Here is a 15231-nt window from a genome sequence, read left to right as displayed (position 1 = left end):
TGCTGCTATATTAGTTTACATTCCCACCAGCCGTAAAGAAGTGTTCAATGGGCCTTTCTTCTACTGAGCACAATACTGCACTCCGCTCTTCTGATATTTATGTAGACAGTAATAAAAGGAAAGTTGCGCAATGAAGACTTTCAGATAATTAAAGTGTGCTAAAGTCCTTGTGCTGTTCCAGACAAGAAAAAAGAGACCAAGGGTGCACTCTGTTAGAAAAAAAATCTTGTTGTAGAGAAATAACCACTAAACATTTAAAGATAGCCACTAAAAGATGAGAGATACCAAGTCAGTGGAGAAAAAGGCAGGACTATGGAATAAAGGAAGCTATCAAAATAGCAAAGGGCAAGAAAAGACGGGGAAGAAAAGGCGTGACCATGAAGGATGTACACAAATTCTAAATCCATCAGGGACCAGGAAACATACACTTCGTAATCTCACGGAAGAAGAGACAGATGTCAGTTGACTTCTCTTGCTGGTTCTGACGGTGCCAGCTGCCACATGGTGGGATGCTCTGTGGAGAGGCCCATGAGGCAAGGAATTCAGGGTGGCCGACAGCCGAAGCTCCCAGTAGCCCACCAGGGTGAGTCTTGACGACAAACTCAGCGTGGGCCCTCCTGGGAGGACCTTATGATGACCACAGCTCTGTGAGGGATGGAGGGTCAGAAGCCCCGGACACACTGTGCCCGGTTGCCTTACTCCAAGAATTGCTAGATCAAAAATGTTGTCTGAAGCCTCTAACTTTTAATTTTTTATTCTCAAGAAAGCTGCTCCTGAGAACCGTGAAAACAACTTTCTCAGTCTGACTCCACCTCACTGCTCTGCAGAGCATGAAATTATACACCTTGTAGGACCCAGAAAGGCAGGATGCCTTTTCGCTTCCAGCTCTCCATTGGGGCTCCTATGCTCTTTGAGGGGAATTCTCCAAAGCCACACACAAATATTTTAGGGTTTTTCCTAAGAAACGATGAATCAAAACCAAAGCATAGTGTGTATAGAAAGCAATATTACACCTGCCCTGTGGAAATCTTTCCACCTCCTCCTTTCTCACTGGTCAAATCAGTATTACCTGAGTCCTAATCAGGGGACACTCAGAAATGCCCTCCCAGGGCAAACACCAAGGGTAGAGGGCAGAGGATTCTCTGATGCTCTCAGAGGCAAGAAAGCCTGAGAAACAGTTTCTACTCTTAGGTCAAGTTCCATCTGTCAAGACCTGAAGGTCGGTAAGGTGAAGTCTTCTGCAAAATACAGACAGACAAGCATGTGCAGAGAACCCTTGATTTTAAAATTACCCTTCTGGAGACTTGACACTGTCCTAAAAGCAAAAAAGTGCATTTCCAGACTTCAAGGAAAATGCTTATCAAACAGAAAATTAAGTGCCTACCTGTTCTAAATGAATGGTTTATTCGAACAAATTATATTGCGTACTTTAGGTGATTTTGAAAGTTAGACCCCACATACATTATATAAGAATATTATATCTCTATTCATATCTGGGGAAAGAGATACAGAAACAAAAGTCTATTCGTTAAAGTCAAACTGGAAATTCAGTTTTGTGGGTTTTTTTTCCAGATGGAGTCTTGCTCTGTTGCCGAGGCTGGAATGCAGTGGTGCGATCTCTGCTCACTGCAACCTCCACTTCCTGGGTTCAAGTGATTCTCCTGCCTCAGCCTCCCGAGTAGCTGGGATTACAGGCACCCACAACCACACCTGGCTAATTTTTGTATTTTTAGTAGAGATGGGATTTCACCATGTAGATCAGGCTGGTCTTAAACTCCTGACCTCAAGCAATCCACCCACCTCAGCCTCCCAAAGTGCTGGGATTACAGGCATGAGCCACCATGCCTGGCCCTGGAAATTCAACTTATAATTTAATCCGTTATGGTAGCTAACAGAAAATAAATTTTGTTTGTGTCCAGAGAATCTGAAAAAATTGCAAAGGATTTTCATACTTAAGGAAGGAGGCTATAAATGCAAGAAGAATTTGAGTTTTGTCTATGCTACTGTTTGTTTGTTTGTTTGTTTATTGAGACAGATTCTTGTTGTGTCCCCCAGGCTGGAGTGCAGTGGTCCGATCTCGGTTCACTGCAACTTCTGCCTCCCAGGTTCAAGCAATTCTCATGCCTCAGCCTCCTGAATTGCTGGGATTACAGGCATATGTCACTATGCCCGGATAATTTTTGTATTTTTAGTAGAGATGGGATTTCACTATGTTGGCCAGACTGGTCTCAAACTCCTGACCTCAGGTGATCTGACTGCCTCAGCCTCCCAAAGTGTTGGGATTACAGGCGTGAGTCACCACGTCTGGTGATACTACTGTATAGAGGAATCTATTTTGCCTCTTTGTAAGTCTTTACACCTATGCTATATGTACCCCTGCTGGCTTTCAGCTAGCTTCTGACATACAGCAAATGTGGGGAAAGGTCACAGCCCAGGCTACACTCCATCATATCCACAGCAAGGTAAACTCGAACAGCTAAAGCCTGGGGGTATGAAAATAATCTTACAAATCATAGTGGACATGCTCGGCTCTCACATGCGTGACAAGAATATTTGGGGGACCATCAGGTATCAGTAGAGGGAATTTTAAAGATCATGTGGCCTAATCTATTAATTTCACAGATGAGAGAACTGAGGCTTAGATAGATTAAAAAGACGTGTCTAAGTTGCATCATGGCAAGGTGAGAACTAGAATTCAGTCCTCACTCAGCCCTGTACACTGTTTCTTCACCTAAGTATACATATAGAAAAAACCATAGATTCTAATAACTTTTTGGACTACAGGATTTTTCCAATGGTACAGTCATCCAAATTTAATATATTGATATTTTCATATTTTTTAGAACTTTTAAAAATATATGCACAACACAAACACATCTTGATAATTCCTATGCATTGTGTATCCAGTGCTTACACACAGAAGGGGCATACTCTGGAATTTGCCCTGGGTCAGAGCCTTCTCACCTCCCAGCACAAGCCAGTAACTTAAGCCTCAGTCTCCTGGCTTCGGTGCACTGGGCAGGAGATGTGGTTCCCAGGACCACTCAGCCAGGTGGTTCCTTCAGCTCTCAGCACACAACCGAGTTCAGGCTGCAGGCTTTCCATCACAAGCCAACTACAGAGTGACGCATGTTCTCTACACATGCCGTGACTGAGTACGTTGTGTTCTGAAAATATTGGGGAGTTAATTCGTGTGTTGTGCCTACTGCTTCGTGGACCTGTGCTCATTGCATACTTACAGCCATCTACAAGGGTGTCACCATTATTTGTATCTTATTAGGCTTAGAGAGGTGAAGTGACTTGCTCAAAATAACACGGTTAGCAAATGACTGAACCCACATCCAACAGGGAGAATGTGGGAAGAAATCAACAAAGCTTATCTAACAGATATCTGCCAAGGGTTGGAAAAAATAAGATTTATTGTTGCTCCACTGAGCAGAACACAGCCCATCAGAGGTTACTGCACCTTTAACAGCATGTGCTTTTAACTGACCCATCAAAACACTGGTGGCCAAAGAGTACTAAATAACTTGCCTGTCATACTTAATCTCTCTAGGGTTCAAAGAGAGGTGTAGAGTGAAATGACCTGTAAGACCCCTGAGCCTAAAATATAATCTAATAGACTCAGCTTTACCGCGGTCATTGAGAGGATGGCCAACAACCGGCCGCCACCGTGCAAAGCATGATTTCTCCACCATCTGCACTCCACTCGCACAAATACCCCAGTGAAACACTTCTTTCTCTCCACCCACTTTGAGTAGGATGAAATGGCACATTCCATTTTCAAAGTGGGCAGCTTGCACGTATCAGCAGTACCAGGAATTTGGAAAACGATAACGTGGAACCCACAATAACTTGCTGGCTGAATTTTCTCACCCAGGTAACCCAGGTTGATTAGGGCTAGAGAGCCATGGGGATTTTAAATGCCGCTTCAAAGCCAGCCAGGAGCAGAATCAGCGCTGATTTGCGTTTATGATAATGACATTTGAAAGGCTAAAGATTACAAGGTTGTTTACAGAGATGGACTTCGAAAATAATTGTATCTAAGGTCTCGTAAACATAAAAGAAAGTTGTTTTGTAGTAGATGATTGAAACAAAAACTTTCCTTTAAAGAGGAAGTAAATAGACTAGTTTCAGACAAAAACAACTTCAAAGGCAATCAGAAAATTCCGTGGAATTTTACAGAGGGAATCTCACTCAAAGAATTCTCTAAAATTGCCTAAACTTAAAAGCATTATTTTTCTTGAGACATCTAATTTAGATTGCATACCAAACCCTGTAATAAACCTCCTGCAAAGGAATAATAATAGACCATAGGCATTATATATGTTCAGTGTTCACTGCGTGTAAATACAATGATTGACCTTCCATGAACAGACAAGAGGCATAACTCCATGGTAACAGAGAAATAGAGGTCACAATCATATTTTCCAAGGCAATTTTTGGCCCTCAGGAGGGATTCACTATTATACTTGGAGGCCATGTCACCTGAGAGTCAATGGACAACGATCAAATTTCACCTTGAGCAGGTTCTTTTGTTTACTTTCTAGCTTGGCCCTAAGTGGCGGCTCCCATTCTGGTAAGATGCGTTTATTCATCGCGTAATCACCAGTTCCCTGTACTGGGGGTGTGGATGGGGCGTCAGAGGCTCCTGCTGGTCTTTAGGGTGTCTGACCTCCATTAATCCTAGAGGTAGTATTTGGAGAGATTTTTAAAAGCTTTGTTTCCGTGACCAGCAAAACCTGAGTTTGACACTGAGGTCAGCCTGTTGCAGCCAGTGACTTAACCTGTCTTTTTGCCCCAATAAATTGTGAACAGCAGCACCCGATCTTAGAGTTGTTGTGAAAATTAAAGAAGGTGATGATTAGACAGCACCTAGCCCAATACCTGAAACTGTACCAGCACCCAGTGAGCATAGCTATTCCCGTGACCACCACACATTTACCTTATCTCAGCACTGTGCCTGTGTCACTTTTTCGGAAAGAGTGAGCAGATGATAGAGACCATTTTAAAATATGAAATATAAGTGTATTATTTAAACAATTTCCCCTTGGCTCATATAGGTTGAAACAGAAATTATTTTGTGGGTTGTGAAGTTGAATGAGATGTATTACTAAGCTTTTACGTAACATAGGAATAAAAACCATTGTTGTATCTCTGATACAGATACATAAAATATACAGATGCATAAATGTTCATATGTGTCTGTATATATATACATATAAATTTAGTCATTTCATAGATCTTGGGTAAATGACATTAACAAGCAAAATACAGAGGAGAATTTCATTTGTTATGAATAATAAATATATTACAGAAACAAAACGGCAGCATCAAAAACAGCACTTTAGCAAGTATGAAGTTTGTAATAAAAAGCTTTTTTATAGGCTAATGTCAAGACATTCACAGCAGTTTAACTGAAGAATCTGCAAAATTTAGCAGTTATTCCAATCTCTTCTATGTTAAGGATTACCTTTAAATCAATATCTCATTTTCTCTCTAAAATCTATTGAAAGAAAGAAAAAAAAAAAACACAACAGAACCATGATTGTTCCTCTGGCTAATGGTGCCACACATAAAATGCTCAATCACAGGGTGACTTGAAAAGGTTCAAAGCAGAACTTCCAAATTTAAGCTGCTATTGCTTTCCCTGGAAACTGAAGGAAAGAGGCCAATAGCTATTTGACAGTGAAGTTAGAATTTTTATAAAATATTTTCTTTGAAAAATCCATTATATATATAAAATATATATTTTATATAATATATTTATAAAATATATATTTTATATATTATATATAATATATTAATATATAATATATAAATATATTATATATTTATAAAATATTTTATATATTATATATAATATATTAATATATAATATATAAATATATTATATATTTATAAAATATATATTATATATAATATATTTTTATGTAATATATTATATATAATATATGTAATATATTTATACATATTATATATATATAAATATATATAAAATATACATATTTTAGAGTTTTGCTCCTGTTGCCCAGGCTGATATGTGTGGTGCGATCTCGGCTTACTGCAACCTCCACCTCCCAGGTTCAAGCAATTGTCCTGCTTCAGCCTCTCATGTAGCTGGGATTACAGGCACCAACCATCATGCCCGGCTAATTTTTGTATTTTTAGTAGAGATGAGGTTTCACCATGTTGGCCAGGCTGGTCTCGAACTCCTGACCTCAGGTGATCTGCCTGCCTTGGTGTCCCAGAGTACTTGAATTACAGGCATGAGTCGCCGTGCCCAGCCAAAAATCCATAATATATTTCTATAATGTCTTCTTTACTGTGAATTCTCTAAGACAAACAACTATGTATATTAAAACAACGATGTATATCACAGAATTTAGGTGATTTAGGTCTTTATTAAACAATCGTTCACTCTCTTCTCCTCTGAACATGATGAACCTCCCTAAGGAATAAAGTCAGGACACTTTAAGGGTTTGGGCAAATGAATCATTTTACCTTCAATTTCAGAAAATAGGTCTTAATGAAAGCAAAAAGAAATCTCATTTTCCAAGTGATATGACACATCAGGAGAAACACAGGCTTTAGAGAATATACACACTTAAAAATGGATTATTTGCAATTTTTAAGCACAAAACGCACATCAGGAGAAACACAGGCTTCTAGAGAATATACACACTTAAAAATGGATTATTCACAATTTTTAAGCATAAAACAAGACACAGTGTGTGCACACACGTGCACTGCTGCTTTCTGTTGCTGGACGCGGGCACTATCTTTGGGGCTGTCGTCCTTGCTAGCTAGTCAACACTGCACTTGTGTTGTAGCCTTCAAGGCCTAACCCTGGTTTCTGACATTACTTGGCAGGGTTGCTATGGGAACAGTGACTTTGTGTGTCCCTGAGGGAACAAAGGGGGATTGCCATTAGCGGACTTCAGAGCGGGCCTGGTGCCCTATTGGTACAGGATTGCAGAACAGCACATTCAACGTTATGGCCAAGGCGAAATTCCATGCATACTCCACATGTCTTCTTCCAGCAAACACGTCTTTAGTGCATGTTATTGCCACAGCCTTGGGACAGGGGCCAGGACAACAGCGAGACTTTTCAGGGCTGGGCAGGGATCGCCCGTCAAGAGCAAGGGGCAGGGTTTTGAATCATGTCTTTTGTCTTCTGAATCCCAAATGACAGCTGTTTCCAGGAAATTTCAGTTTCTGTTGTCATTTTTTTTTTTTAATGTTGGGGTATGTGTAAGACTAATTTTAAAGTCCACGAACAATCAGTCAGATAGCAGTCTGACTTTCCCAATTCCTGCCCAAAACCAAAATGAGCTAAACTCACGCACCTGGCTAATGGGTACAGACCACTTTTGTGAAAAATTAGAGGCAATTTGAGAAATCTATTTAATAGATTTAATAATGATTTATTCTTTAATAATATTTAATTATGATTAAAAGTAAAGCTATTACACCCAGCGAGTTCGCTCCTATAACTATATAACTGTTCACAGACAGAATATCTTCATTTAGGACATTCCCTTTATTAATTTGACCTTAAAATATTTTGACTTTATTATGCATAACATTCATATGGTAAAACACATGAGTCACAAGTATCTGATTCATTTACAGAAAAAATGAGCACATAAATACAAGTATCATTCAGATCAAGTAATAGAACATTATTACCATTCCAGAACCCTCCTTCATACCCTTGCAATCATAGCCCTTCAAAAGGTAACCAGGCAAGGCATAGTGGCTCATGCCTATAATCCCAGCACGTTGGGAGGCTGAGGTAGGAGGACTGCTTGAACTCAGGAGTTCAAGACCAGCCTGGGCAACATGGCAAAACTCAGCCTTTATTTATTTATTTAATTTATTTATTATTATTATTACAAAAATAATAATAATAAATAAATAAACACAAAAATTAGCTGGACGTGGTGGTGTGCGCCTATAGTCCCAGCTAGTGGGGAGCCTGAGGTAGGAGGATCACTTGAGCCAGGGAGGCTGCAGTGAGCCAAGAGCGTGCCACTGCACTCCAGCCTGGGCAACAGAGTGAGACCCTGTCTCAAAACAAAATAAAACAGAACAAAACACAATAGATAGCCACTCTTCTGATGTCTGTCATTATAAACTTATTTTACTGTGTTTTCTTTACTTTACATATATATATAGAATTATATGTATCAAAGAGAATATACTGACTCAGCAATCTGTCTTATGGGTATTCATCTGTAGTTATTTTTCATTGCTGTCTACATTCTGTGGTATGAATATAAACACGATATAGCGTAATACTATTCATGGACATTTGAGCTGTTTCCAGCTCGGGGCTCTTTATGGAAAAAGCTACTGTAAACATTTTCACCAATATCTTTTCTGTTGGTACTAGGCATGCTTTTCTCGTGGGTATATTCAGAGACGAGGAATGTTTGTTCACTGGGTAAGCCTAAATTCCTTTTAGTAGATACTGCAAATAGTTCCACAAAGTACCCTTTCCAGGTAGATTAGGCTCTGGCCAGAGTTAATGAGAGTCCATCTTTGTCAACACTTTGAATTGTCAGACTTTTTTTTTTTTTTCTTTTTTTGTGCCGTTTTGGCAGGTGTGCTATCTCATTCTCATTCATTCATTGTCATTTTAATTTGTACTCAGAAGATCCTTGGTGCTCACCATTCAGAGCACTTATTTGGAGGATGTGTGTGTGTAGTGACTTTTGAAGTTTTCAGGCCATTTTGCCTTCAATTGAATGTTCTTTTCCTATTAGTTTGTAGTAGTTCTTTATATATATTCTATGTGTGAACCTTTGTTGAATATATATACTATAACTATCTTCTACACTGTGGTTTGCCTTTTGATTCTCTTAATGGTATATTCTGTAACACAGAGTTCTAATTTAAAGCACTAGTTTTCAGTCCTTTTTTCTTCTGTGGTAAGTCCTCTGTGTATATGTTTATTGTTTTAGAAATCTTTGATTTCTCCAAGGTCTTCTCAGTATGTTTTCATGACCGCTTTTAGAAAATAGTTTTGCTGATTTTTCTCATTTCAATCCAAAACACCTGGAATGATTTTTGTTTATTGTGTGAGGTAGGGATCAAAGGCTTTTTAAAAATATGGATATACAATGGAAACAATCCATACATATAAGAAAGATTGTTTTCCCTCAATGCATAGCAAAGAGGTTTTTTCCCTCTTATTTCTTTCCTCACAAATCATGTGAATAGTAAATGTGGGTTTTCTTCTGCACTCTATTCTATGACACTGACTTATTTGTCTGTTCTCACACCAATCAGCACTATGCCATTTTCATTGCTGCAGCTTTAAGATGGTTTGAGATCTGAGAGTAAAAGACCTCTAACCTTTTTTTATATTCTCAGTTTGTCTTCATTATTTTTGATCCTTTTTGTTTTCATATACATTTTAGGATCAGCTTTTCAATTTGTAAAACAGAAGGACTGAGATTATGAGAGGAGTTACACTGAATTTTTAAATCAATTTGGGAGAATAAACTTAATTACAATATTGATTCTTAGAATCCTTCAATAATGTATACTGTTTATTTTCTTAAGACTTCTTGAATATCTCTCAGTAATGTTTAGTTTTCTGTGTAAAAGACTCTTGCACACATTGCTTTTATTCCTAGAAACTTTATTTTATCTGCTACTGTAAATGTTTTCACTTTAAATAAAATTTTTAAACAGTTCATTAAAGTATATGGAAACACACTCGATTTCTCACATTAGCCTCTCATCAGTAACGCGATTAAACTCACCGACTTATTCTAAGAGTTGATCTGTATATCCGAATACATTTTCTATCCATGCAATCATGCTGACTATACAAAATCACAGTTTTACTTTGTCTTTCCAATTCTCATGACTTTTCCTTTGTTTGCCTTATTGCAGTGAAGAGAACCTCCCATGTACTATCGTGTAGAAGTTGTAGTAGACGCTGTGGTCTTTCCAACAACAAACAAAGTAAGCTTTTGAAGTTTTATTATCAAGTATGACAACCTCTGTAGGGTTTTCTTGAGATACCCTTTATCGGATAAACGAAACTTCTCTCTATAGTTTGCTACCAATTTTATTTTGAACAGGTGTTGAAAATACCAAGTGCTCATTTTGTGCCTACCGAGATGCTCCTGTGACGTTTAATGGTAATATAATAAATCACAATTGTTTGAATTTTAAATCTTAGCACACATTTATAGAATAAACCCAACTTGGTTGTAATGTATAATTCTTTTTATATGCCACAGATTTGGTTTGTTAATATTTTGTCTAGGAGTTTTGTATCTATGCTTATGAGAACAATCTGCCTCTCATTTTCCTATCTTACAATGTCTTTGTGAAGTTCTGTTATTAAGATTGCGCTGGCCTCGTGCAGAGAGTCTGAAGTGTTCCTGCCTTTGCCATTTTCTGGTTGAGTTCATGGACGGTTAGTGCCAGCTCTCCCTCCAGTGTGTTTAGTGATTGAATGATTCGGTCCTCCGGACTTGACTTTTCTTATTGAGAATGTTTCAAATTATAGGTTCAATTCCATCCATAAAAATGGAATTATAAAGATTTTGTACTTCTTGTTTTAGTTCTGGAAAGTGGTATTTTTCAAGGAATCTGCTCATGCCATCTAAGATTTCAAATTGATTTGCAAAACATTGGTCATGATACTCTCTGTTTCCTAATCCAAAGAACCTGCAAATATGTTTTTTACCTGGTAAAAGGAACTTGGCAGAGATGACTAAATCGAGGATCCAGTCATGCTAACATCTCACAAGTAAGTATCTCTGTTCCAACCCTCTTCCCTGAGCTTGAGACCCTCAACGCCCCAGCACAGCGCTGCTAACCAAGTGTCTTACCATCTTGGATGTTCCACAGGGAGGAACCAAACCTTTGAGCATCTGTGCATCTCCCTCTCCTTCCTTTCCTGGATTCCTCTATCTCAATCAGATCATCATCTACTCAGGTCCTTAACCCACAACTGGGTTTATTTTAGTTATTTGTTTAACATTTAGTGGCTTCACATTATTCCTGCAGAAAAAAGAAAAAAAAAAGTGAATTTTTTACCCAGGTCTGCAAAAGCTTCTAAGACATGACCTGTAGCCACCCACACCTGGAAGCTCCAGCCTTGTCTCTCCCCAGTTCACTCAGTAAGCACTGGACACAGGGCTGAGGTGGGACTTCCATGCCGGTGGCTTACTCTGCCTGGAAACCTCCTTTCTCTCTCCCCACTTCCTAGGCTCCGCTCAGGTGCTATTTTACCGTAAACCCTCCAGGCTGTTCTCTCTGGAAATGCCTCTCTCTTCTTCCCTTTACCTTCCATCTGAATTGCAGGATGTCTTCTTCCTAACAGTCAGGACAGGTCTTCATAGCGTTTATCCTGCTTTGCCATCTGCATGTCCCACAGGGCTGAGAGCTACAAGGAGCCCGAATCACACCTCCAACTCCCCCAGAGTACGGGAACGGGTTCAGAATGTTCTTCCTGAAGGTAGGATATAACATGAAGAGTGGTTATTTCTGGGTTATGGAATGAAGAGTAATTTTTTTGTTTTCTTTATTAGACATTACCAAATGAACCTGCTTGGTGTTAACCACATATGGCTTTTATAATCGGAAAAACAAAACAAAACTGACAGTAAAAATACGTAGAGGAAGCATTTATTATGTAAAATATTATCGTTAAAACTGCGTTGGTATTAAATGATGGTGATTAGAGGGTATTACCTTTGTCTTCAAATTGGAAAGCCTCAGCTATCCAGAACAATGATTTGCCCAAACACTCCATTTAATTCGAGTTGCACTGTCTGTATTTTGTAACAATAAGATTGTTGCTTCTATACCCTACACATGTGCAGAGAGATGAAGGGAAGGTATATACTTCCAACTTCATTTCTAATCTTGGGTCCAAGTCAAGGGATTTTATTTCCAATGCTTGGTCTTTACAATTTTTCTTTTTTCTCATTTCTCCTTGATTTTCCAAAAGGGAAAAGGGGGAACTTCTGGGTTTTGTTTTCAGCATTATTCCCAAAAGACTTCAAATGAACGTACAGGACTCCGGGTTGAACACAGTTGCCTTTCTGGCCTGAGGGTATAAACTTTTTCTTAGGCAAATTCCCTGCTGACTTCCCAAAATAGCAGATAGTAAATGTGGTCCCATATGTTTTGGTTCTAAACAGATGTATTTATGTGGATTTGTAAGTGAGTCACATCTATACTGTTATTTTACTCTAGAGTAATTGGGCCAGGCACTGTGGCTCACGCCTGTAATCCCAGCATTTTGGGAGGCCAAGGTGGGAGGATCACCTGAGGTCAGGAGGTCGAGATCAGCCTGGTCAACATGGTGAAACCCCTTCTCTACTAAAAAATACAAAAATTAGCCTGGCATGGTGGTGCGCACCTATAGTCCCAGCTCCTTTAGGAGTTGAAGCAGGATGATTGCTTGAACTAGGGTGGTGGAGGTTGCAGTAAGCTGAAATTGTGCTACTGCACTCCAGCCTGGGTGACAGAGTGAGACTCCATCTCAAAAAATAAATAAATAACACAAATAAATAAGTAGAGTAATTGGCAGAGTATTAAGGAGTCATTCTCCTGCCAGCCATGCTGAATGCACACACCCTCGTGGCAGTGAACAGCATCCTCTGGATGTGAGCTTAGTGCTGAGGACCAGCACGCCTTTGTTAGTGTCCTCAAAGGGAAGGCCCCCAAGGCTTGGAGAGCTGACACGCTGCCCGGGCTCTCAGACTCGTGCCACTTGAAAGTCTCTTCTCTCCTTTGTCTCGTGACCACTATGGTGCAGGTTCTGTCTGCATCTTTCCCATACTCCCCACCTTCCCCCAACAGTTGCCCTCAAGCTTCAGTTCCTAAAGTAGAAAAGAAATAAAAATAAAGCCAAACCAGTACGATGACTCACTGGTGAGCCAAGTATAATTTTCCTTTAATACCGCACAGCATATAAGGCTAATTTTGAGACAGCTCACTTTCCCCCATGGAATAGCCAGATAAAGTCACTTTCTTGAGGAAATACAGCTGCTTCCAAAGAGAAAAGAAATGACTTTCTCCGTGGTGATCGCCTGTTTGGAAGGTCCCAAGGCTACCTTCAGTGCCTCCTTCGCCACCTCCTCCACTGGGAGTATCGCAGGAGTCGAAATCCCAAGGGTGGTTCTTCCACAGCCTCTTTCTCATGGCCTGAAATGTGCTTTTACTGGAAAACACTCTGATACGTCCTGAAGCTAAGTGCTTCTTAGAATACGCTGTGATGTAACGAAGCAGAACATGATGGAAATCACCCCGTAAAAGCCGAGTGAGGGCAAGCATTCCCCAACCAGGCAGTGTGAGGCTTGCCTGACGTTCACACACTTCTAACAAGAAACGAGGTAGCTCACACTCAACGCCGTTACTTAAGTAAGGTTAATGGAACAGCAGAGAGGAAAAAGCACAAGAACTGAGGAAGACACAGAGCCACGGGCTCCCCGCCAAACACCTTTGGTGATTGCGACAGAAGACAACACAGGGAATCTGCCCTTAACTCCTTGAAAATAGGATGTGAGCAAGTTTTCAGTGTTAACAGGAACCGAGACAAAAACGTTCACGTATTTTGTTAGCATCTGTGCTTTGGGACATGAGCTACGTTCTTGAAAATTCTGAGTTTGGGCTACGTGATTTTATGAGGCAGAGAATTCACAATAAAGCCGTATACAATCATTTGTTCTATGATGGAAATGTTCAAAGACATAATCTCTTCCTGGGTACTAAAGTGGACATTAGGATTGACTGGAAAGATTAGCCCTCTTTATATACAAAAACAGGTTTGGGGAGAGGATCGTCGAAGAGGTGGAGAGGCAGCCTCAGAGAGAGAGAGAACAACCTCGGATGAGTCACTCAACTCTGCTAAACTTCAACTTATCCCTGTGAAAATGAGGATAATGATACCTGTTCTTACGATGTCAGGCAGGTGTCATGGTTATGACAGCAAATGAGAGGCTTCATCTGAAAGCGTTAACCAACCTGGAGACAGTATTTACTCCCACTGAAGGCAGCTCTGTTCATGAGCTTTGGCACAGAAACTGGTTTTCAGAAACAAATCCGTTAGAAAAAAGGTACTCAAAGTTTATTTATATAGAGTTTGTTTGCATTACATTCCTAGAAACAATGTTTGTTTTTCCAAAGAGCGTAGGTACACTATGTTTGGCTGTAACATGATAATTGTGTTTCCAAGAAGCTTATACTGCTAGAGATTATTTTATAAACTATTGATTCTGTGGGAAAAGTTAGGGAATGAAAGTTGGATGGTTTCAGATTTACAACTGAATCATTATTTTGCAGATAGGCATTTTAGTAAGTAGGAGATTCAGTATCACAGATGTATAAAGGTAAGCCTCCACATCACGGAGTGATTCTTTCATTTGAATGCACTGATGCTTCTCACACAGAGTGGCCTTTGCCTCCAATCTACACCAGCACCATCATTTTACAGGCATCTCATGCATTCTAGATAATTTTCTCACTCACTATCACAATGTTGAATGCACAGAGCTACTCCGAGTGTCTCTATTGCCTGGACAATAACCCTGGGTAACAACCAATTACTGGCTTCTCGGGCAAATTCCGTTCCCAGAATAATCTATCTCTTTTTAGCCATTTAAAATAATACAACCTCTTGCTGTAGAATTAATGTCTGTATTGACTTTCATTTCAATTTTTAAAACAAATTAAACTTCCCGAAACCCATTTCCAGGTTAGACTGAATAGCAACAGTGGCGATGATAATAATAGTAATAAAATGGTTCTTACTTATTGAGTGCTTACTCTAATGCTTCAGCAGCATTTCAGTGTCACTGGTGAAGGTCATTTGGTATTGCAGTATTTTACAGGGAACAAGCACATCAGAAAACTGCTACTCTGTGGTTCAGCTGCAGTCTATATTCCCTGAGCTACTAAATTGTAGCCACAAACCAGGGATCCAAATAATAACAAGAACACCTCTAATCCCTGAGTGTTTAACCTAGGTGAAACTTGCTAAATGCTTTGTGTATAGATTATCTTACTTAACCTGAACAATGAAAGTTAAGAGATAGGTACAGTTATGCTCATTTTATAGGTTAAAACACTAAGCTTCAGAAAATTGAGTATCTCCTCTAGAATATTACAGCTAGGAATGTATCAAATCATGATTTGAACCTAGGTATGGGCAACTTCAACCTTTCAACTTTAAATCACGGCTTCATTTGAGGG

General features: G+C 39.5%; 1 long non-coding RNA gene across 1 annotated transcript in view; it reads right to left on the bottom strand.

Annotated features, from left to right (window-relative positions):
- Positions 1 to 9650: 9650 nt before the first annotated feature.
- The window catches only part of LOC126963280 (uncharacterized), a 139972-nt gene continuing 134391 nt past the window's right edge, over positions 9651 to 15231 (bottom strand). Inside the window, exons 3-4 of the long non-coding RNA XR_007729004.1 lie at positions 11317 to 11482; positions 9651 to 11031 (exon numbers count right to left, since the gene is read on the bottom strand). This is a non-coding gene — a long non-coding RNA (uncharacterized LOC126963280). The remainder of the gene's footprint in view (positions 11032 to 11316; positions 11483 to 15231) is intronic.

Source organism: Macaca thibetana, chromosome 9 (assembly GCF_024542745.1).
Source record: "Macaca thibetana thibetana isolate TM-01 chromosome 9, ASM2454274v1, whole genome shotgun sequence".
NCBI classification, from domain to species: domain Eukaryota; kingdom Metazoa; phylum Chordata; class Mammalia; order Primates; family Cercopithecidae; genus Macaca; species Macaca thibetana.
The sequence above is the reverse complement of the archived record's forward strand: the minus strand, read 5'-3'. Positions and strand labels throughout refer to the sequence as shown.